At 39.4% G+C, this 24761-nt stretch overlaps 1 long non-coding RNA gene across 1 annotated transcript in view; it reads left to right on the top strand.

Moving 5' to 3' along the window:
- LOC309604963 overlaps nt 1-24761 on the top strand; it is a 394171-nt gene that overhangs the window by 91350 nt on the left and 278060 nt on the right. The gene's annotated exons all lie outside the window — the stretch shown is intronic.

Below are 24761 nucleotides of genomic sequence, written 5' to 3'. Positions count from 1 at the left end.
CTTATGTTTCTCTTCATGGCCTAGAATTGATCTATCATCTTAGGATACTTCTAAGCCTACCTTGAATCTGTACCTCATCTCAGGGGAAGCAAACTTCATATGATTATGACTAATCATTATGTTGAAATGAAATAAAATGGTCAATTCATGCATTCATACATTCACTTGTTCAACAAATATTTATGGAATACCAATATATGCCAGGTAGCTGAGCTTAAATCTCCAGGTTCTCAATGTTTCCAGGCCCCTTGGGAGGCCCAGAAAAAAGATGTTTCAGAAAAACAGAGGCCTTTACTCAAACTGCAAGAAGGTGGGTGTGAGAAGGATGAGGGGCGAAGTCACAAATTTTAGGACAACCAAAGGCTTCCTGGAAAAAAGAATATGAAAAAAAGACATGATTTTCACTTTGTGTTCCTACTTTTTTGGGTACTTCAATCACAGAAGCATGTCAAGTTTTGATGTCGAGACCTTGGCATGAAGCAGGTACCATCCACTCCTTTCAACCCTTGTTGGGAATTAATACATCTGAGTGGGGCTTTCCACATGCTTAATGGAACTGAACAGGCTACTTGGATTTTATAGCAACAGTCATTTTTATTTTCTGTCTAGATGAAAAATTTGTGATCTTTGTGTTGTTTCAGAACAAGATAAAAGTGGGATTTGAGAAGCAATTATAGCTTTAAGGAGGGAATTTCTTCCCCTCACGATCTCTCAGCCTATTTAGTGAAGCGATTTGGATTGCATTTTGCTTTTAGCTCCACTCTTGTGTAGGTAAAGAAATTACTGCATGAGCTCACCCTTGGCCCCCAGCCCTGGGCTATCATGCCAGTAAATCTATGATAGCAGAGTCAGCACACCAAATGTCTATATCTTTATTCTAATCTCAACATGAACTGGACTCAGAAAAATTCCTTTTTCCATATCATTTTTATTCTTAACCTTTCAAGCCACTGGGCTTTGCTCTGAGGCATTTCTTTTGTCGGGAAGGGGTGGGAAAGAAAAGAGGGGAAAAGGGGAAGAAGGGAGGAAATTAAAACCTGCCCAAACATACTCAGACTACCTTTTTCACGTGGGGTAGGAGGCAGGCAGGATACCTGGGTGGCTGTTGGATGATATTGTATGGATGTGGGTGGACCTTTCTAAGCATGTTCCTTGGTATTATATCCATAAGGGAATGCAGCAAATATTTGCTACGGCTTTGAGCAAAACACAAACCAGAGCCTCCCCTCCTGCCTTTTTTTTTTTTTTTTTACAAGATTTGAAATTCTTTTTTGCATTGCTTTACTTTTTTTGTGATCAAAGAATCCCATGCTTATGATATAACATGTGGAAAGTACAAATAAGTAAAAAAGTAGCCAAAAATGGCATTTACAGCCCCACTCCTATAAGAAATTACTGCTAAGGGGCTTCCCTGGTGGCGCCGTGGTTGAGAATCTGCCTGCCGATGCAGGGGACACGGGTTCGAGCCCTGGTCTGGGAAGATCCCACATGCCGCGGAGCAACTAGGCCCGTGAACCACAACTACTGAGCCTGCGCGTCTGGAGCCTGTGCTCCGCAACAAGAGAGGCCGCGATAGTGAGAGGCCCGCGCATCGCGATGAAGAGTGGCCCCTGCTTGCCACAGCTAGAGAAAGCCCACGCACAGAAACGAAGACCCAACATAGCCAAAAATAAATAAATAAATAGATAAATAATTAAAAAAAAAAAAAAAAGAAATTACTGCTAAGAATACGTTGAAATCAATATTCCAGGTGATAAACCAGAGCCCTTTTAATGATGCTCCCTGTGCTTTGGGACACTTGACAGAGTCTCCGGCCTGCTATTCCACTTGCTGGAGTTGGTGGTTGGTCCTACAGAATAGCCCTACAACGCTCATTCTTGTTCTCCTCCAAGCAAATGTACCAGGCAGCATGCTTGCTTTGCCCAAGGCCTCCCCTCAGGACAGCCGCTCTGGTTCTCTGCTCAGTTCAAGCATCTTAAATGAAATTTAAGCGCTCAGCAGAGCCTCACAGAGCCGCACAAGAGGAATCTGGACGGGGTCCTAGCCTGACCCCTCCCTCGTCCCTCCCATGCTCACTGCTCCCCATTGGCAGCTGCAATGGAAAGATCCAATAGGAACTACGAACTCTTCCTTTATCCACAGTCCTGGCTCGGAATCAAGTTGCTGACACCAGAGACACCTTTCCTGAGGGAAGCACTTGGAAGCACTCGGCACTGGGCTGGAGCAGACAGCATTACGTGCCCTTTTAAAATCAGGACAGTGAAAGATCGCTTCTAATTGTGGAGGTGAGATTTGAGAAGGTCATTAAAAGTGAGGACTGATTAAGATGGCTGGAGAAGATAAAGGAAGAAAAACTTGGATAGGGATGGAGACCCAGGGCAGGAATCATCTTCTGAGATCCTCCAAATGGCTAAGGCCCCTCTCTTGGGGACTTTTGTCAAAGCACTTATCATCAGGACTGTAATTTATTGTGTACTCTTTGGACATAAGACAAGAGGGTGAACTCCTCATCCTTATCTATGCAACTCCATATGTTCAGACCTAGCACAGGTATGTCACTGAGAAAGCACTTAGTAAATGCTTGTTGGGCTGAACTGAAATGTTGTCAGCGTGAATAAAGCTCAGCAGGTGCAAGAGAGAGTAAGACAGGGGAGAGGTGGGAATACAGCTAAAGGGGAAGTGGGTATTTTCTCTTCCTACAGGTCTTGTAGCTGAACTCTTTTGGGTAGTCAACCAAGATTTCTGAGAACCTCTGCGTAGGCTCTGCTCAGGTGCAAGAGGTAAGATGGCAAATGTGACCCTACTAACTGTCTCCTCCCTCTCAGCACATCTTATTTCCTGAGCAGATGGAAACCAGGAGAACTCTGTCATCTATCCACTACCAAACTGACTGCCCTGCCTGAGTTCAGACCCACATATTCTGCCCACCTTCCTGTTATGCACAGAAAAGTGTCCGGCTGCTACCGGTCCCTGACCCTCCCCTGGGAACTGCTTCTTCTTTTCTTTCATTTACGCAAGGATTTTGCTTTATCTCCTCTCTCTCCAGCATTGACAGTTTACCCTCTCTGCAGAACCATTCTCATCTCACTACCATTTACTTTATTATCTCCCACCTTAACTGTTGACCCATTTCTCTGCCCTCATGTATAGCAAAACTCTTCAAAAGAATAATATTACATTATATTATATTATATGTCTCTAACTCCTAGCCTCTTATATTCTCTTTAACCCACTCCAGTCACATTTGTATCTCTGAACTCTATTGAAAATGCTCTGGTTCAGACCACCAATGATTTCCATCTTGCCAAAACCAACAATCTGACCAGGTCATACCTTGTCCAATTTTTTCAACCACCCTGTTTATTTTTACTCTTCTTCAAAGCACCATGCTCTTTCCCTTGCACACTTGCTGTTTCCTTTTCCTGGAATGTGCTTCCTTCAGAACTTCACCGGTTTCTCTCCCTCACTTCAATCAGAAGTCACCTTGACGTCCTAGTGGGAAATAACATCCCTCACCATTTCCTGTGCCACCCTATGCTCCCTTACCTTGCTGTCTTCCTTCTTAGCACTCATCACTGCTGAAAATTGATTTATTTGCAAACTAATTTAGGTATGATTCCTAGTAGAATGTGAATTCCAAGAGCTTAGGGACTTTGACAGTCTTGTCCCTTCCAAATCCCCAGCACCCAGAACAGGGCTGGTACACAGTCAGCCCTGAATGAATAGTTGTTGAACAATGAATGAATAAAGGCACAACCCTGACCCTAAGGAACTCATAGTCTGAGGATAGTGATGATGATGATGATGACGATGATGGTAGATATGTGATATTAAGTGCCATATATATACACACATATACAATCATTATACTCTTCATAATAAATATATGAAGTTATGAAATTACGAAGTAGGTGGTATCATGTCTACTATATAGATAAGGAGACTATCTTATCTTTAGAACTAACCTGTATAACCAGCAAGAGGCATAGCTAGTCAGCGGGAAGAGCCATGACTCAAACAACCTCTGACTCCAGAGGTGTGGTCTTCAACCTTGAGCTCTTTGACCTTGCAGTCTGAGAGTATGTGAAAAGGTCACCCCATCTTCACAGGTTGTCTTAATGTGGATATGGCAGTTCCACCTACTCATGAACAGCGAACACCCATTTATGCTTGCATAGTAGAAAAGAGTGCTGACCTTACTCATTTTGCCATAAAAGCACTCTCTATGCCAGGAGCCAAAATACACAGAGTTGGTAAATATTTTGTACTTGGTTACAAGCAAGGACCCAAATCCAGTTAATTTTGGCTCAGCGTGATATGGTTGTTCACTAGTTTTAGGAAATATGTAGGTAGGTTCAATTCCAATTTGAAGACGTTCCTTGGTCATATTTCAGCTGAGTGTTTTAGGAAATTTAAACCTTTTGATCCATTTGGGCTTGTTTCTGAGTTCAGCACAGTTTGTTCCCCATCATGGTTTATAGTCCGGTTTGGTGCAAGGCCCTGGCTGTTGGGTTTCCTGTAGGCCCATAAGCTGTCCTAATGAATGTGGAAAAGCCGAAGAAAATCTCTGCCCAAGACTGTGTGTGTGGATCTTAACTTGGGTCAAGCCAGGAGTGATAGCCTTCTTCTTGGCCAACCACATATGTAATTTTAAAGTTTCCACGCACACAAAAAAAGGAAACATGTGAAATTAATTTTAACAACAGATTTTATTTAACACAGCATACCCCAAATATTATTATTTCAACATGAAATCTGTATAAGGAACTATTAAATCTAGTCTGTATTTTACATTTATACCATATCTCAAATTAAATCAGCTACACTTCAAATGCTCAATAGCTGCATGTGGCTGTAGTGTCTACCATAATGGATAGCATATCTCCAGAGTGTAAGAATAGGTTTTGATTTTGTTGTTGTTGATAAGGATGGTAATGATGCAATTATTATTAACTCTGAGTGTGCCAGACATATAGCATCTTTATTTGGGAAGAGAATTTAAGGTTTGTGTAGTCTAATTATCCTTTCAATGCTTGACTGTTTTCTAGAGTGTCATCTACGAGAGGTCATTCAATATCTACTTACACAGTAATAGGGAACTCATCCCCTCTGAAGGAACTTATTCCATCTCTAGCCAGCTTTATTATGGCAGTATCCTTTTTACTGATCTGGAAAGTGTCCCATTAGTGTTTCTACACTTTGTGGTTCTGCACTTTGAAGCCAGAGAGAGTAAATCTGATTCCATTTGCATGACTTTTTATATTTGAAGATAACTGGCCTGTCTTGTTGAGTCAATCTTCTCTAAATAAACTGCTTTATTGCTCCCATCATTACCCCTGATAGTTTCAAGTAATCTCCACATTCTGTCCCATGAACAGATTCCAGATTATCAATGTCTATCTTAAGGTTTGATGCCCAGAACCGAATAAAATATTCATAGATGGGCCCACCACTCTCATATCGAGTGAGACTATGAACTGTTGGCCTTATATATTACATTTCTACTGCGCCATGATCACAACTCACTGTTGACTATACTGAGCTCCTTGGCCCCAAAACACCTAAACGTGGTCCCCATGCACATCTTCCTTATGTTTTTATGTGTATACTTATATCTGGACCCAAGGCAATGCCATAAGATGGGCATGGTCCATGTATCATCCAACTCTGGCGAGCTGGGGAGAACAAAAGTAAGGAAAATGACCCAGGTGAGAACAAAAGTAAGGAAAATGACCCAGGTGATGACATGAGAAACTTAAAAAATATATTATTTATATAATACTTATGCATTACCATACAGGAAAGATTGTATTTCTTCAGATATAAATTATGTGCATTTTCAATTTTCAGTGTAGTACTCATCATTAAAAGCTGATTGCTTATAGTAGGAAAAATTATTATCGTTATTTTTTACAATCTGAAATGCTAAGATATTTTTGGATACACTATCCAGTGTATTAATGGGCTCTTTCAATTACCTACCCATCATTAGCAAATTTTGATGAGAAAGCTCTTTATATCTTTTACAAGTCATCAATAAAATTATTGAGTATGTTGTGTCCTAACCCCAAAACTGACAACATGAGATCTTCACTAAGTAGTACACTTTGGGTGAATGTGAATGTGTTCAACCAATTTAAAACTACTGAATTTTCATTAAACTGTTCAATATTTCTCAATTTTGGAAATATTTTGGAAATATTTCCAGTCCTCCTGGGACTATCTTAACCTCATTTTTGCCTGGAAAATTTCTGCTCAACCTTTGTGCTTTATTTTAGTTATTCCTACTTGTTCTGGGTTAGGTACCATTCTTATGGGCTCCTGCAGTGTTGTCCCTGTCATAGTAATTGCCACACTCTTTTGTAATTTTCTGTGTATCTGCCTCTATCTCTACTAGAGATAAACAGTGTTAGGACAAGGATTGACACTCTTATATCCTAAATGTCTAGCAAAGTTGATGCTCATTAAATACTTCTTGGTTAAATGAATAAATCCTCATGATCACATGCAGAGGTAGTTATTATCATCTTCATTTTAAAGATGAAGCAGTTAAAACTCAGAGAACTGAGTAAGCTTAATAAGGCACAGAGCGGCTGGCAAAGCTGTGGTTAAAGGCCCAGGATTCTGAATCCGAACCTAAGGCTCTCATCATAAAACCAGTTATACATGCCTTTGATACCCTCCTGGACATGTGAAGTTCCTTAACAAATGGCAGTGCCTTTATGGTCTTACTGGAGATAAGACTTATAGTGCAAATATCAGAAAGAGAGAAAGCACAATAAACTGAGTTCTGGTAACACTAGAGTATTAAATACTGATGTCAGATGATCTCCTAGAAATAGGTTCTGACTTGAAGGGAGATAGACTGAACCTAGGGTTCTTGTCATGCAAGTCTGTGCAAATCACTTTTTGTCAGCCTCTCAGTTTCTCAGAGCAAATGCTTGTTAATTATTTGGTTTCCAAGCAGTTAGAAGAACAGGCCCCCATGCTTTGTTCTTTTCCATGTGAACGACTGTAATCAGAACTTATTTTAAACAGTATTAATTGTTTTTCTGCTTATAAAAATTAGACATGTTTATTGTTAAAAATTTGAAAAAATAGTTTAAAAAATTATACCTAACTACATATGCTTTTCTTTCTTTTATAGATACTTATGTGCCTTCTCTAATTTGGGATCAATCACTATGTGTCCCTTTTTCCTTAATAATTAAGAATTTTCTTATATCAAATATTCTCTGCCACATGATTGCATAGATTCACCCTGTGTACAGTCCACAAATATATCTAAACAATCTTTATTGTAGATGTTTAGGGCTATTTCCAGTTTTAAATTCTATAAATAATATGGCAATACTCATCCTTGGATGTTAATCTTTATACACTTGGCTGATTAAGGAGACATTTTTGTTTCCCTCATCTAATTGGTCATATGTTGTTCTGGGCATTAGGATAAGAACTCCCCAGAACTGGGCCCTCACCTTAAAGGGCTTATAGGATTTTGATCCTCAGCAGTAATCAGATTGAATCAAGGATTAGAATTCCTAACTCCTGAGTACCTAGATTAGGAGCCTTGGGGCCTTCCATTGCCCTCTGTTTTCCTGTGACATCCTGGGAGCTAATTTCTAGGGTTGGGCTGGAGGCCTCCCTGTTTTCAAGCTGGACCCCTTATTTCTGCCAGAAACCCCACTCCTGTGCCTCAGTGCCAAGCTAGGGAAGAAGAGTTAGTATTGAGAATGAGGACAGCAGGGGGTTGTCTCTGCCCAAAGGCAGGAGAGAGAGAGAGAGAGAGAGAGAGAGAGAGAGAGAAAGAGCACAAGTGAGAAAATAAGCAAAATGCACATACACTCTCTTTCCCTTTTTTCTTTTCTTTTCTCTTCCCTTCTCTTCTCTTCCCTTCTCTTCTCTTCTCTTCTTTTTCTTTTCTTTTCTTTTCTCCCAGGGAAAGAAAGAAAAGCAACTGCTTAAATTAATACTGCCCTGGGGGCAGCCTGAATGGGCCTGACTTGAACAGAGTAGCTTGTCACCCTGCTGCCATTATGACCCTTGCAGGGTCCAAGAAAATGCATAGATGAACTCACTGGGTTGAACAACATGCTCAGTGTCTTGAGAACAAACAGACTTTTCTTTGGTGTTAGTTACAAACATCTTTTCTTCCCACTTGTTCAGTTCAGTTCTCCCAGAATCAAGAGCTAATCTCCTGTGAAAGTTCAGGGGAAAGGCATGTGACACAGCTTCAAGCTGCCTTAGCCACACGTCCCCGGGGAAGGTCCCTGATCAGCCTTGGAGGGGCTCTGCCTCTGTCCCAGCCCCTCTACCCTGCGTCTGGGAGAAGATTCATCGTGCAGAGCCTTAGTTTTCTCATCTGCAGAATGGAAATAGGAGTGGTCCCCCCAATTGACTATACTAATTTAGAGTTGTTTTATTTTAGATGGATTCATTCACATATATAGCACCGAGCTGCCATACACCAAGCCAGATACTGAGAACACAATGGCACAATTTCTGCCTTTGAAGAACTTAAAGTTAGTGGGAATCTCAGACAATAAATGGGCAGTTACAGTGCAATATTAAAGAGACTATAACAGGAGAAATACAAGTAATAATATCACTTATAAGCCAGGCTCAAACAGGAAGCCATTCAGGAAACGTATCCTTATGGAATTGGTATTGACACTGAATCCTAGTGGATTTAGCCAGTCAAGAGGCAGGGACAGAAAAGTTACAAAGAACTTAAAATCAAGAGAAAGCCTGATTCCTCTGGAAAACTAGGTAAGTAGGTATGAATGAATGAAGCATCCTGGGAAGAGTAAGAGGTGATGTTGGGAAGGGCAGATGTCAGAAGAGGCAGGGCTAATCTGGATTGAAATGATTTTAATTTATCCACAATTTTCTTGGATAATTTTATTTCCAGTAAAGTCTGTGTTATAACACATTGTCAAAGGTTGCAACAAAGATCTTAGGCCAAAATCCATATGCTCAACCTTTCTTATATATTTCCTCTTCTTGAATCCCAATCATAAAATCTCTACCATTGTATGACTTAATGGGTTGTTGCAATAGTATTTAAGATGCTGACCAGTGGAAACCCAAAGACAGAGTATTTCAAAATAGAAGTGATTTTAGAGATTTTCTACTTTCCAGAGGCAGTTTAACACCCAGAGATACAGTATATAATGTACTGTATGGATCTGTTGACAACTTAGTTATGTTTGGAACTACATTTCCCAGAATCCCTTTTCTTAGATGGTCTGGGTTAGAGTTGCCAAAAGTGACATTCCATGCTGCTCTCAGAACATAATACAAACTCCTTAGCTTTGTCTACACAGTCCTCAGACCTCTTGAAGGGCCCAGGATGTCTACACTTAACCTCTGCCTTCATCTCTGTCTTGAACATCCTTCCCCCTTCACCTCTATTCCTTCACCTAATTCCCCTTTATAATTCTAGATTAAATATCTTTTTCTGTGGAAATTTTTCCTTGTGGACCCCGATGGTGGTTTTAAACAAGTCTATGAACACTTCTAAGTCCCTTCCCTTTAAATCTCAGTGTTTTTTGACACTTTGACCAATAGAAAACAGTGGAAGTGACACCATGTGACTTGTGAATTTAGGTCATAAAAGACCATGCATTTCTACATTATTTACTGGAATACTTTCTCTTGGACTCCTGCTATTCCATGTAAGAAATCTGGCTATTTTGAAGCCTCCATGATGGAAAGGCTATGTGCAGGTATATTTGGGACAATATCTCCAGCTAAGCCTAACCTTCCAGAAATTCCTACCAAGGCAACTGCAAGTGAATGAAGCTATCTGGGATCCTACATCCTAGCTCATCCCCTAGATGAATACCACAACATGACCTTGTGTCATGCTTCACATATCCTCTTAGTAAAAAGTTCTCTAAGTATCTTAAGGATGTGTCTCATAGGCCTTCCTAGTTAACATATTGTGTTTCTAAGGCTCTTAGGGGCACTTTTTTCCCACAATTGCTTCACAGGCACCCCAAAGTTGAGAAGAGCTAATCTTTAAGAGATTTATGACAGTGACTTTTTGTTTACTGAAATTAATTTTATTAATTGTTACATAAGAAACCCACAAAGTTTTACAAGAAATTATATCAGTATGAACTGAAATGGACAGAAACATTCCAAAAAGAAAAGATTTCTGTGAACAAGAAGCACACTGAGAAAATCACTTAGCTGAAAACATAGGCAGGAATGACTCAGGGGTGGAACTAAGAGATCAGAGAATGGACCAAAGAGTCGTGGAGAATTCCTAGGAGCATGATTCAGGCCTAATCAAAGAATAGACAACATGTTCATGATTGAATTTCAGAATTGCTATGAACCAGTGACTGCTATGTGCCTTCTATCGCCCTCCTTTTGGAACAGGACAGTATATTGCGGTTTTCCTATTCCTTATCACCACCATGGGGGTGAGGATAGAAAAATTCCCCTTTAATCTTTAGATTGAGAGGAACCATACCTAGAGAACTAGACCTGAGGAGACTTATCTGTTTCTGGATCTAATTTGGGCAATGACATGTTGGACCTCGGGCCTGAACCCAATGGCATAATAGAATGAGACTTTTAAAGGAGGAGGAAGTGAATGTATTTTGCATATATGAGAAATTTAAACAACTTTTGGTAATAGAGATGACTGTGACAGTTTTAAAATATAGCTACAGATTCTTTAACACTCTTATTGAAAGAAGGTATCTAAAAATCCTCTCCCCTTGAAGCTGTGAAGGCTTGTGACTGCTTTGATCAATAGAGTCCTGTTATCCCCAGCAAGGTAACAAACAAGTTAGTGAAGTCATCTTGGATTGTTCAGACTAATCCACCCCCCGAGCTGAATATCACCAGGTGACCTCCATCAATACCACGTGAAAGAAAAGAATCACTTAGCTGACCCCTGCCCAAATTCCTGACCTACAAACTAATGAACTCTAAATAAATGGCTGTAGTTTTGCGATTGTAGTGGCTAAGTTTTGCAATAGTTTGTTACACAGCAGAAAATTACTGGAACATTACTCAAGTCTAGCTATAAATGCCCTGTGTCTATGCCTCTATGAAACCCTGTCCTCTTTAAACTGTGCAGTGTAATTATCTGTGAAAGACATATACTCTGACAAATATAAAATACTGATGAAGGAAATTGAAGATGATACAAAGAAATGAAAAGATATATTGTGCTCTTGGATTGGAAAAATTAATATTGTTAAAATGGCCATGCTACCCAAAAGAAATATACAAATTTAATGCAATCCCTATCAAAATACCCATGAAATTTTTCATAGAACTAGAATAAATCATCCCAAATTTTATATGGAACCACAAAAGACCCAGAATTACCAAAGCAGTCTTGAGAAAAAAAGAACAAAGCTGGAGGTATCACCCTCCATGACTTCTGACTATACTACAAAGCTACAGTAATCAAAACAGCACTGCATATGCACAAAAACAGACACATAGATTAATGGAACAGAATAGAGAGCCCAGAAATAAACCCAGGTACCTATGGTCAATTAATCTACGACAAAGGAGGCAAGAATACATAATGGAGAGAAGACAGTCTCTCCCATAAGTGGTGCTGGTAAAACTGGACAGCTACATGTAAAAGAATGAGAGTAGAACATTTCCACACACCATATACAAAAATAAAGTCAAAATGGATTAAAGACCTAAATGTAAGACCTTAAACCATAAAACTCCTAAAAGAGAACATAGAATGCTCTTTGACATAAATCATAGCAATATTTTTTTGGATCTGTCTCCTAAGACAAAAGAAATAAAAGCAAAAATAAACAAATGGGACCTAATTAAACTTAAAAGCTTTTGCACAGCAAAGGAAACCATCAACAAAACAAAAAGACAATCTACAGAATGGGAGATAGTATTTGAAAATGATATGACAGACAAGGGATTAATATTAAAAATGTATAAACAGGGACTTCCCTGGTGGTGCGGTGTTTAAGAATCCACCTGCCAATGCAGGGGACACAGTTCGAGCCCTGGTCCGGGAAGATCCCACATGCTGCGGAACAACTAAACCTGTGTGCCACAACTACTGATCCTGTGCTCTAGAGCCCACGAGCCACAACTACTGAGCCCACGTGCCAGAACTACTGAAGCCCGTGCACCTAGAGCTTGTGCTCTGCAACAAGGAGAAGCCACTGCAATGAGAACCCCGCGCGCCACAACAAGGAGTAGCCCCTGCTCACTGCAACTAGAGAAAGCCCACGTGCAGCAACAAAGACCCAAAACAGCCAAAAATAAATAAATAAATAAATTTATTTTACAAAATAGTATAAACAGTTCATAAAACTCAATATCAAATAAACAAACAACCCAATCAAAATAATGCGCAGACATTTTTCCAAAGAACACATACAGATGGCTAACAGGCACATGAAAAAATGCTCAATATCACTAATCATCAGGGAATGCAAATCAAAACTACAATGAGATATCACCTCATACTTGTCATAATGGCTATTATCAAAAAGTCTGCAAATAACAAATGTTGGTGAGGATATGCAGAAAATGGAATCCTCCTACACCGTTGGTGGGAATGTAAACTGATGCAGCCACAGTGGAAAACAATATGCAGGTTCTGCAAAAAACTAAAAATAGAGCTATCTTATGACCCAGCAGTTCCACTCCTGGGTACATATCCAGAAAAAAGGAAAGAACTAATTTGAAATGATACATGTATCCCCATGTTAATAGCAGCACTAATTACAATAGCCAAGATATGGAAGCAACCCAAGTATCCATCAACAGATGAATGGATTAAAAATTTGTAGTATGTATATACAATGGAATATTACTCTGCCATAAAAAAGAATGAAATTCTGCCATTTGTAGCAATGTGGATGGATCTACAGAATATTATGCTTAGTGAAATGTCAGACAAAAAGACAAATGCTGTATGATAATCACTTATATGTGGAATTTAAAAAATGAAATGAATGTATATAGCAAAACAGAAACAGACTCGCAGATTAGAAATCAAACTAGTGGTTCCCACTGTGGAGAGGGAAGGGAGGAGGAGCAAGATAGGGGTATGGGATTAAGAGATACAAACTACAGTGTATAAAATAGACAAGTACAAAGATTGTACAGCACAGGGAATTATAACCATTTTTTGTAATAACTTTTAATGGAGTATAATCTATAAAAATTCTGAACCACTATGCTGTACTCCTAAAACTAATATAACATTGTAAATCAACTATACTTAGATAAAAAATTTTCTTACAAACACTGTAGTATAATTACTTGTTGACTTGCCTGTGTCACCTTCCCGGTGAGTGTTCCCTGAGGATGAGGATGGTCCCCAGCATCAAGAACATTAGCTTGCATAGTAGGTACCCAGTATATTATTTGTTTTTTTTTTCTTTTTCTCACCCTGATATATATATATATATGTATATCATGATTGATATTTATATATATATATATATAGAGAGAGAGAGAGAGATAGAGAGAGAGAGAGACAGATCTATCTATCTATCTATCTATCTCTCCAAGGTTAGAGTATGGATGGAGATTCTTAAAGATGTTTCTTTGTTGTTGTTCTGGTCTCACTAGGCTGAGTTAGGGTCTTCTGACTTCCACAGCTTCCTGTAGGACTATAGGCTTGGTCTGTCTGTGGATATTTATATGAAGGACATCCACTAAAATAAGAAACAGGCCCAGAGTAGTTAGTTCCTCTAGAAATACACATGGATTTGAAACCAAAGTGGATAATTACTGTGCTGAAACATGTTTTGAGTTTTGCCTCTCCCAGAACCTTTAAGAACTAGAACATAATGTGTAGCCAAACCTCAAACACCCCTGGGTTTGCACATCTCTAATAATCCCATCCAGATACATTTACTTTCACATAATGGATGTCTGGTTCCAAGGTTTTTCCAGCATGAAAAACAACTCCTAGAGAAAATTGTTTTTCTGTGAGCAGCGGCCTGCCTGATTCTCCCACAGCTTCATGGTCACCCAAGAAATTTCAGACCTGACTCTCGACCTTCCTGTTTCAAAAATAATCACTTTACTTAAATGTGTGATGAGTTTACCTACTGAGAAAAGTTAGGATTCAAGCCAGGCTTGAATCCCAACTCTGTCACTCACCAGCCATGTGACTGTCAGCAAGTTACTTAATCTCTCTGAGCCTGTTTCCATATAAGCCAAAGGAGAGAATACTAGTGTTTGCTTATAGGGTTGTTGCAAGTGTTAGATTAGTTAATGTATGTAAACACTCAGCAGAGTTCTGACACATAAAAGCTCTCAATGAATTAATGAATGCCAGTTGTTACTATTATTATTACATCCTTCCTTGCTCTACTTTTTCAATAGAAAATTATCAGACTGGAGGGACCTACATCTCCTCAGATTGTCTGACTCTGTTCAAAGATATTGGATTGGTCACAATCACCCTGGAAACCTATTATCTTCCTTCTTTTCCTTAGAGAAAAATGCCAAACCAGCACTTGGCATAAAGTGTGAGGGAATCAATATCATAGAGGAAAAAATATATATATCCCAGTTTATTTTCCTTTAGTTCATGACCTACCCCATTTTGCTGTGATTTCTACTTTTACCCTGTCAAAGGCAGACTTCTGTAGTTACATGACTGTATTTTCTGAACTGTAAATAAGGATCCGTGGTCTCACAAATACAAATGTTCTTAAGGGGGCAACATGACTCAATATTTTAAATTGAGACTGCCTTAAAAAAATGTAGGACATATGGTGACCATACCCATAGCTCTCAAAGCCTGATGCCAACTGGCTCCAAAAGAAGAAAACCAAAACAATCAGAAATCTCTTCTATTTGCCAAAACAAATCTTGTGTCTCTCTCAATGTTATTCCTGTAGATATCTTTGTTTGAATTGGGCCTGTTCACCAGTTCCATTTCTGCTACCATCTCTGGGGATGAGGGAAAGAAAACACCTTCATATTCACTCACATTAGCAAGAAATTCTTTTTTGGATGGAATTTAGGAGCAATGAAAATTAGAAAATTTTTGTGTGTGTTTGTGGTTTCCTTTCCTTTTATTTTTCTATATAGAGAGTCTTCTGCTATGGCTTTTCCTTCTGGTCTCTCACTAATTACTAATAATAATTTAAAATAACGATATACTAAAATTATTATTATTACTAAACACATTCTATATTATGGGCATTTATCATGCATTTTCTCCTGGATATACTTAACCCTCACAATGGACTTGCAAGGTAGATATCATTGTCTCTAGTGATTAGAGAGAATAAGAAACTGGTCCAAGTTCATAGAGTTAGTAAGTGATAGAATATGGATTTGAACCCAGAAATATCAAATATCTTTGATCCCAGAAATATCAATTAAACATGTACTGAGCACCTACCAGGTGCTGCACTAAAATATTTAATTATTTTCTCTGATCCTCACAGCTGCTGAGATTAAGAAAATTTCCCAGGGTCATTGAATTTGTAATTAGTGGAACCAGGAGTCAAATCCACTTTTCTTTTCCTTTTCTTTTCTTCTCCTCTTTTTTTCTTTTCTTTTCTTTCTTTTTTTTCTTTTCTTTTTTTTGTGAGTGCAGTTTCAAAACTCTTTCTAAACCCCCTTAGGGCATCTGGGAGCAGAAGTGCAAAAAACCCCCACAATGGTATGTTTAGAAACTTGAGTCCTGGGAGGATATTGAGTGAAGAGAGCAGGTACGGAAGGTGGGACTAATACCATCACAGAATCCTGCCCCTTAGTATGAATGAGTTTATCATTGGTAAGTAGTGGGAACAAAGCTGGTGAGTACAGAGGAGAGTTTAGGAAGCAGGAGTAAATTAGAAAAAAGAACATCAGAAGTCAGCTCAGTATCACCTAAGTTTTAGCACTGTGTACGGCCAGACTTTGTCATTGTAAATGATCTTCATTTTGAGCAAGAATATTTATTAGAAAAGGCTTCAAGTGACTGTTTCAATTTTTGGAGAAAGTAGAAATACCAAGTAGAACCAAGAAGTAGAAAAAAAATTGTTGTCGAAAGGGTAAATATCAGAGGATAAAATCATTTTGATTTTGGTCAAAGAAGGAGAATACTTCTTTTAAAGTGATTCTGCTATAAATGAGAAAAAGAGGAAAACATTAAAAGCTATCATCTTAAATAATTTCCAGTTGAGATTATCAAGCTATTCTGTCTGCCCTTCTAATTTACATCCTCCCACATTTAGCTGCCCAAATACATTTGGCTTGATGTGGAGAAAGCATGAGGGAAACAGTAACATTCCCCTTGTTCATTTTGACCTCAAGTTTCTTAATTTTTATTTTCTGAATGAATTCCCACTAATCCCAGTTATAGAAATATTATGTGCTCATCAGAGTAAATATAAAGTATACAGAAAAGTTAAAAGAGCGAAATAAAATCTCCCACAATCCCACTATTCTGACATTGTTAACATTTTGACATATTTCTAATTTATTTTTCTATCTTTTATTTTAAAAATGACATTATAAAAAATACACCTTTTTTACTCAAAGTATATCATAAGCATTTTCCCATGTCATTAGTGTTTGAGGACATGTATTTTAATCACAGTCTAAATGTGCATCTACATATCATAGTGTATTTAAGCAATCCTCTGTTGTTGGATATTTAGATTGATTTCAAATTTTCACCATTATAAATGTAGTGTTCATCTTTGTACATAATCATTCCATGGCCCATACCTCTTTTAGTATACCCCTTGCTCAGTGTTTCTCAGCTTTTTTTCTCTCACAGACATGATTGATAGTATTTGCATTTGAGACTTTTCCTAGGATTATGTGTTACATTTATCTAAGGTTATATATATCCAATTTCTTGTGTTTTAATTAAATGTAATACCTATACATTTTTCTTTCCTTCAAGAAAGCACAGAAGAGTGGAGATGAGTAAAAAGTGATGTAAAGGATTGCCACTGAGTCCACTATATTTTATAAATAGACACTGTATGAATTTCAGTACTTTATTACTAGTAATAATTTATTTCAAACATATCTTATAGTTGATTGTGCCACCTAATTGGAAAAAAGCACTGTTTAGCTGACCTTAGCAAGCACCCTTGTAATCTCTGAGTGGGTTGAGCATGCATTCACATTGAAGACCATATCTAGCTATGATTTCTGTCTTTAGAAATAAAGGCACTTGTATTTATTTACATAGTAGTTAATTACAAGCTATAGCCAGAATTAGGTCTTCATTTTGAGAAGGGAGTAGCTTAAGCTTTGGGAAGGGCTGAATAAGCATAAATGGGTGCATACCTATCCCACCCCTGTCCAGAGTATCTGATGCAATTTTCCTGAGGCCACCCCCTCCGCATGCCCCCTGACTCCGAATCACTGCTTCAGAGGGTATAACTAAGCCTTTTTTTAAAAAAATTAATTAATTAATTAATTTTTTATTTTTGGCTGTGTTGGGTCTTCGTTTCTGTGCAAGGGCTTTCTCTAGTTGCGGCGAGCGGGGGCCACTCTTCATCACGGTGCGCGAACCTCTCACTATCGCGGCTTCTCTTGTTGCGGAGCACAGGCTCCAGACGCGCAGGCTCAGTAGTTGTGGCTCACGGGCCTAGTTGCTCCGCGGCATGTGGGATCTTCCCAGACCAAGGCTCGAACCCGTGTCCCTTGCATTGGCAGGCAGACTCACAACCACTGCGCCACCAGGGAAGCCCCCAACTAAGCCTTTTTGTTCTCTCAGGACAACATCTGTGGTCTGAAATTCTAGCGAATTCAGCTGCCTACCTCTTCATCTTTGAGCGAATAAGGTAAGGTCAAGATGGATTTTTTTTTTCCTTAGGTTGGGAGATGCATGACCATTTAAGAGAACTGAAAAGTACATGGGTTGAAGCATGTGGGTGATAACTTGATATTATCTCCTCCAGGAACGGTGTTCTACTTGAAACATTTGTAGGATGTGACCTTTTCACAACTGAGAAGGGCATGCCATCTCGATGTGGTATTCGCAAACAAGCCCATCTTGATGGGTCTGAATGTTGCATCTTAGAATAATCTAATCGTAGGTAAAAGACATTTACCTACCGGAAGAATTTTAATGCTGTATTAGTTGACCCTTTTGGCTGCAATGACAGCACTAAAACTTGAACTAGTTTTTTTTTTTTAAGGGAATTAATTTTTTTCATTAAAGCAAAGAAATTGTTTAACAATCAAATTATGGGAAGAACAAGAATGCTGTTGGGTAAGGAAACAAGAACCAGCCAGAGACATATAATGTCAGAATATTCTCTCTCTCTCCCTCCCACCCCTCTTTCTCTCCAACTCTTGCCTGGTCTTCTTTCCTCACAGGCATTTCATTCCGTGTCACTGCAAATTAGTTTTGTCCACATTGCTGAAAACATGTGGTGGGGTGGGAGTGATAGTTCCAAGTTTTTTTTTTTTTTTTTTTTTTTTAAGTCTTACAGTTTCTGCCCCTTGGGAGAACTGGCAGGCTTTTCTACCATCTCAAGTCCAAAACTAGAGGAAAAGATTCCTTGGCTGGTTTGGGTCAGATGAACAAAGAGGTGTCATAAGAAAAATGTTGGAGAAATTAAGAAGGAAAGGTTCTCCTAAAAGTGTTTACCCCATTAGGCTGCATGGAAGCCTGCTATTTCAGATGATTTGCTGAAGAAGGGAGTGAAAAAGGAGTTGAAGGGAGAGGAAAAAGACAGGGAAAGAGTATTATATGACACATATGCAAGTTGCTTATTTTTCCTGGTGCTCGTGATTCTCTTTCTCCCCCCCAGTTCTCTGGCACTAAGGTTCACAAATGGAGGCCGGAGGTCATCTTCTCCAGCTTATGGAGCAAGAGCTGCGTGTGTTTTGCGGGGCATCAATTTCCCTCGTGAGTTCCGGCTGCAAAACAGCAGACCTGTGTGCTCTTTCTCACACCCTGGCATTCAGCTACCTTCCACTGCAGCCAGCGGAAAACTACGCTAGTGGGAAACACATATGGGAAACCCAGAAAAGCCACAACGTCAAAAGCAATAGGCAGTGGAACAGGCAAGTTTGAGATAGGTCTCTACTGGTCTGCACCACCTTTTATACCTGAAGTTTCAACATGAGAAGTAGTCTTTGACATTCACAAATTTTCCTTCAAAAGCTCCCCACCCAAGCCCATGCAAAGGAGAGTTGGTGTGATATAGGTGCATGGCCCTGAGCAGCTGACTTTGGATCTATGCTTTGAATTACAGACTAATGTAATTCAATTTATTTTTATTTATTTATTTATTTTTACTTTTACCCTTGGTGGAGATATCAAACTTAAAAGCCTATAGATGCCAGGCAAGTTACATTAAAAAAAGTTGTAGAAAGGATGAAATGAGAGATAATAATTACTTCTAGCAAGTTATTGTTATGGGACTTACTACTGTCCAAGCATCTCTATTTTTTTTCTTAAGAGAAACTGTAAATCCAGCCTTTTCACAGAATGATTGAATATGGCCCACCCAAATGTATGAATGGACTGTTTTTGGGCCCTTTCACCCTGTAGGACTCAAACTTTCAGTTCTCTCTTCCTGTTTTTGGAGATCTGGCCTTTGGACCCCACTTGGCATTGTATGTTTCTGTTCTTTATTTGGTGGACAGAGAAGTTGTCTTGTTTTTGAGTAAGGCTATCATCTTTTTATCCTTCATTTCTTGTTTTATCTTACTTTTCTGTGTTTGAGCAGGGAAGGGACCCACAGTACCATTTTGACGAGAAACCCTGTCTCATGCTCTTTCAACTATACCATATACGCTCGGTTAGGATGACTTATTCCGTTATAATTAAATCCATCTCATCTGAAAGGATTGGATTTGTTAAATTCCCTGCTGAAATTCACAACACCATGAAGGGAAAAATCAGATTAGTTTGGTATATTTTTTCTTAGTAGACTCACACTGTTTTCAAGCAATCAGCACTTTCTTTGCTCAATGCTCTCCAAACATCTATTTAATAATTTAGTTTAGAAATTTGACAATAATTAGTAGGAAATCTCAGTGGTCTAACTTTCCTGAGATTTTTCTTTCTCCTCCTTTTTAAAGTTAGGACAGCATGTGCCTATAAATTTTTGAAACCTTGTTTATTCTCATAGTTATTAAAACCACAGCCTTGTATCAATGGCACAAAACTGGAGGGAAAGCTAAAATGTTTAGGAATAGTATCCAGACTCAGAAGATCTTGACAAGTTAAAGCAATGAACTCAATTTCAAGAAATACGTTTTAGAAAGTATCAACTCCTATACTTAAGCAAACAAAACAAAACAAAAACAGTTTAAAAAACCCCAAGAATTAGGAAAAGAAATCAAAGATTTTGATTGACTGCCAGCTCAGTAGGAGTCATAAGGGTGATATGGCTAACAAAAACAGAAACAAACCAAAACAAAAATAGAAAAACACAAATTGAGGAGTAGTACAATGTTCAGAAACATGGATGACAGTGACATTTTTAAAAACATGAAGCTCAGTAGAAGAGCACCTATGTTAGTTGATAGAATTAATATTACCACTGGCTGGAATTACAGAGTTTACCCGTATTATAAAATATATGAACAAAATGTATTTAGGAGCCTATATCTGTGGTTCCCCCAAAACTGCACATAAAAAACAAGGAGGGTAGATTATATAAGGTCCCAAAGCAGCTGTGTTTAATTTCAAAACCAAGCTACCTTTTTCCCCAGTCCTTCTCCTGCAGTGTCCTCTCCCTCCCTGAAGGCGCTCTAACACCAGGTGTCCCGCCACACACTAGGCAACACAGTTGCCCTCGCTTTCTCATTCACTCCCAGCTTCCAGTTCATCACAGACCTAGTCATATTCCGACCTCCACTGGTCTGGGGTAATTGTACCTCCCAGGTGTTTTCATCGTGCCTGTGCAGACCTGTATCTCTATGGCCATCACACTGCATGCCCTGCTTCCTTGTTTGCCTCCCACCCATTCCTGCCCTTGCTGGTCTATAAGCATCTTGAGGCCAAAGGATCTGTTTTGTTCATCACTGTGTCCCCAGTACCTGTCACATTGTTCGGCACATAATACTTTCTCAATAAATATTTGTAGAGATGTATGCTTAGTTAAACCTGGAGAAGAGAAGTCACACACAAAAAAAAAAACCCTGAAAGATATCTTCAAATATTTCCAAGCAAACCTATCAAAGAGGTGTTAGACAACAGGAGGAGTCATAAGCAGGACAGTGTAGTGATAAAAAGCGCACACTGTGGAGTCAACTACCTGTGTTCAAATCCTACCTCCTCTGCTTAACGGCTGCAGGGCCTTGGACAAGTTATTCATCCTTCCATGGCTCACAGGTAAAAGAACACCTATCTCACTGTCTTGTGAGGAGCGAACGAGTCCAAACAAGTAGCATATTTCAAAGAACGCCTGATGTGAGTAAGGCTTCAGTACACATCAGCCATGACACTGACCGTGATTCTTCATTTAGGTCTCAGTCTGTAACAGTCATGAGCGGTGTGCATCCATCCGAAAGCAGGGTCTAAAGCGCAAATTACATGCAAGTAATTTATTTTGAAGATATTCTCAAAGAACAAGAGTGTGGGCCAGGGAAGAGTAAAATAGGAAGTAGGAAAAGCCTCCATCCTGCTAGAAACCCTGTGAGGAGCTGTGGAGAGTGTGACTTGAAGTGGAAGAGAAGGGTATTCATCCACTGACTCCTGTCTGCGCTGGTCAAGGTCTGCCCGTAGGGTGTTAAGTCTCTTTCATGTCCTGTGTGCACATGCATCAGAACAGCCGAGCAAGCCTCACAGGTAGAGAAAAAGAGGTCTTGGGAAAGACTCATGTATACAATGTATATATAATAATGTACTGTATTATATAAAGAGATACATAATGTAAAATATATACATATATAAATATATACACATATTTTTATATGTATATACACATCCTCTATATAAATTATATATATATACTTCCTCTGTATTATACACACACACACACACACACACACACACACACACACACACATACACAAAGATGTACAATGTAACTGAAGTAAAATGCAGTCATTTATGTCTGGGTGCTGCAAGTGGCTGGAGTAAACAAATGAGCAGAGAGGATGTGAGGTGGGCACAGGAGGTCCTGTCCCTGTGGTAGTGGTAAGAATGATTCTGCTCCCAGGAGTGAGGACATGGCTCAGCGTGACCACTCAACCTGCTCCATCCACCTGCCACAGGGAGAGGCTCAGGGATGGATATGCAACCCTGGGCTAGTTTATTGCTAAAAGAGGATGTATCTGCCAGGCCCAGAAATCCAAGGTAGCTCAGCATCATATAATCACGCTCTTTGTAGGACTGAAAATCTGAATTCTCTCTCTCAAAGAAATGTTGATGGGAGCAAGGCAAGGAGGTGGGAAAAATAGCATGAGATCACATGGGGACCCAGGAGGATCCAGAGAATATGCAGACACCTCCTGCTGTGTATTTCACTCAAATTACCTGTGCCTTACTTCTTCTAGCCTGTTGTTTTCAGTTGCTCTGAGGCAGAGTCAATATAGAAGCAGTTCTTTGAGAGCTAGAAGGATGGTAAAAAGCAAGGCATATTCCTAAGACACAGAAACTATAGAGACTGGGTCCATGTTCAAAGACCATGACTCAGTAAGATAACTGGTTCTGTTTACTAACAAGCTGGCCAGCTTCTGACTGAGTTTTTAAGGGAGTTGTGCTGCCAGAGAAACCCTAGGCCTGCAACTTCTCAACCCTAAAAAACCGTAAAACTCCAAATCTGCACCCAGAGCAAATGCACCATTAGATCTAACAGACACAGGGCCATTCCCCAAAGAGGAATCATATAACACTCTTTTTGGACATGGCCATAGAGGACAAAAATAAGGAAGGTCCCCCTGGAGCAAAACCTGGGATCAACCAGGATGGCTGTCCGATATCTCACTCCACTGCATGTAGGAATTCCTCACTAATTCTGCCCACCTGTGTGAGATCTGCTGTGAACTAGTAAACTTTGCATATTGTCTTAATTTCTCTCCTTTTCTAGCTGGGAATTTGAATTGTGAATATTCTATTTTCCCCTCCATATTGCATGTTCTTTTTTTTTTGAGAATGCTTTAATATATCACTTAGTAATGGGTTATAAGCCCATGCAGAACCACATCTGGCCCTGCCCTAGAAGAATGCTTGTCCGCTGGAGAACCTCAGTTTACAGCTAGGTGCAGGAACTAGGGGCAACTGAGTTGTTCCCATGGCAGAGGAAGTATGTCCTTTCTTTCCTGTTGTATATGGAGTAATTGACATCACGCAGGGGAAAGGGCGTAGATGTTAAATTGTGCACAAAGAATGGGATTTTGTCTATACAGTACCATTCTACATTCCTTCTTTTGGGTAATTCTCCTTCCCTCACTTTATAGGAATTCTCTTCAGCCCATGTGGTTCAAGGGGGACTGATTCTTCTTCCCCCAATCCCTTGGTCCCTAGGGATGGATGTTTGACTTAGAACTGATGGACCAGGATCCTCTAAGCTCACGACTATAGTTACTGGCACACAGAGTGTGAGACAATCAGTTCAATCAGCCTTCCCAGGGCCTTGGAACCACTGGATCCAGCTAAGCCTAAACAACTCTGGGGGACTTTTCAATTAATCCATTCTTAAAAACCAAGATAATTTGAGTTGGGTGCTGTGACTTGCAACTGAAAGATTTATGGCAAATCCTCAGCTTCTTATACAGGAAATATTTCCTAACATTCAGACTTAGCCAAGAACGGAAAAGACTATTTTGAGTTCCCTTTCCCTGGAGGTTATCCAATAAGTGGATGGTAACCATATCTACGAAATGCATTCAATCAGTACCCAAAGGGAGACAACTTAAAATCTCATCCAGTACTGTATTTGGCTCTCAGTCCATAAGCTCTAGACACTGTGTCATTCTATCAAGGCCTAATGTGACTCCTCTTGGTGCTGAGAGGTGTATTCCAAAGGGTTCCTAAAAGAAAAAGAATGGATGGGGGATAATTCTTGGGTAAACAATCAACCCTGTGTGCCTTACCACTCAGCAGAGATTTTTTTTTTTAAACATCTTTATTGGAGTATAATTGCTTTACAGTGTTGTGTTAGTTTCTGCTGTATAACAAAATGAATCAGCTATATGTATACATATATCCCCACATCCCCTCCCTCTTGCATCTCCCTCCCACCCTCCCTATCCCACTCCTCTAGGTGGTCACAAAGCACTGAGCTGAGCTCCCTGTGCCATGTGGCTGCTTCCCACTAGCTATCTATTTTACATTTGGTAGTGTATATATGTCCATGCCACTCTCTCACTTCGTCCCAGCTTACCCTTCCCCCTCCCTGTGTCTTCAAGTCCATTCTCTACATCTACGTCTTTATTCCTGTCCTGCCCCTAGGTTCTTCAGAACCATTTTTTTTTAAATTTTTAGATTCCATATATATGTGTTAGCATACAGTATTAGTTTTTCTCTTTCTGACTTACTTCACTCTGTATGACAGATTCTAGGTCCATCCACCTCACTACAAATAACTCAGTTTCATTTCTTTTTATGGCTGAGTAATATTCCATTGTATATATGTGCCACATCTTCCTTATCCCTTCATCTGTCAATGGACACTTAGGTTGCTTCCAATGGAGGCAGCAGAGATTTTTGTAGAGAGCATCTTATACATTCTTTAAGGTTCCATTCAAATCTGATATGTCCTTATCCTATGAAATATAGAACAAAATCAACTTTAAAAAATGCTTTTCCTAGTCTATTTTGTTTAAAGTTTATCTTCTTGTTTATTCCATCTCTAGGATTAGTA

This window comes from Balaenoptera borealis (genome assembly GCF_965194805.1).
Source record: "Balaenoptera borealis genome assembly, chromosome: 11".
NCBI lineage: Eukaryota > Metazoa > Chordata > Mammalia > Artiodactyla > Balaenopteridae > Balaenoptera > Balaenoptera borealis.
The sequence above is the reverse complement of the archived record's forward strand: the minus strand, read 5'-3'. Positions and strand labels throughout refer to the sequence as shown.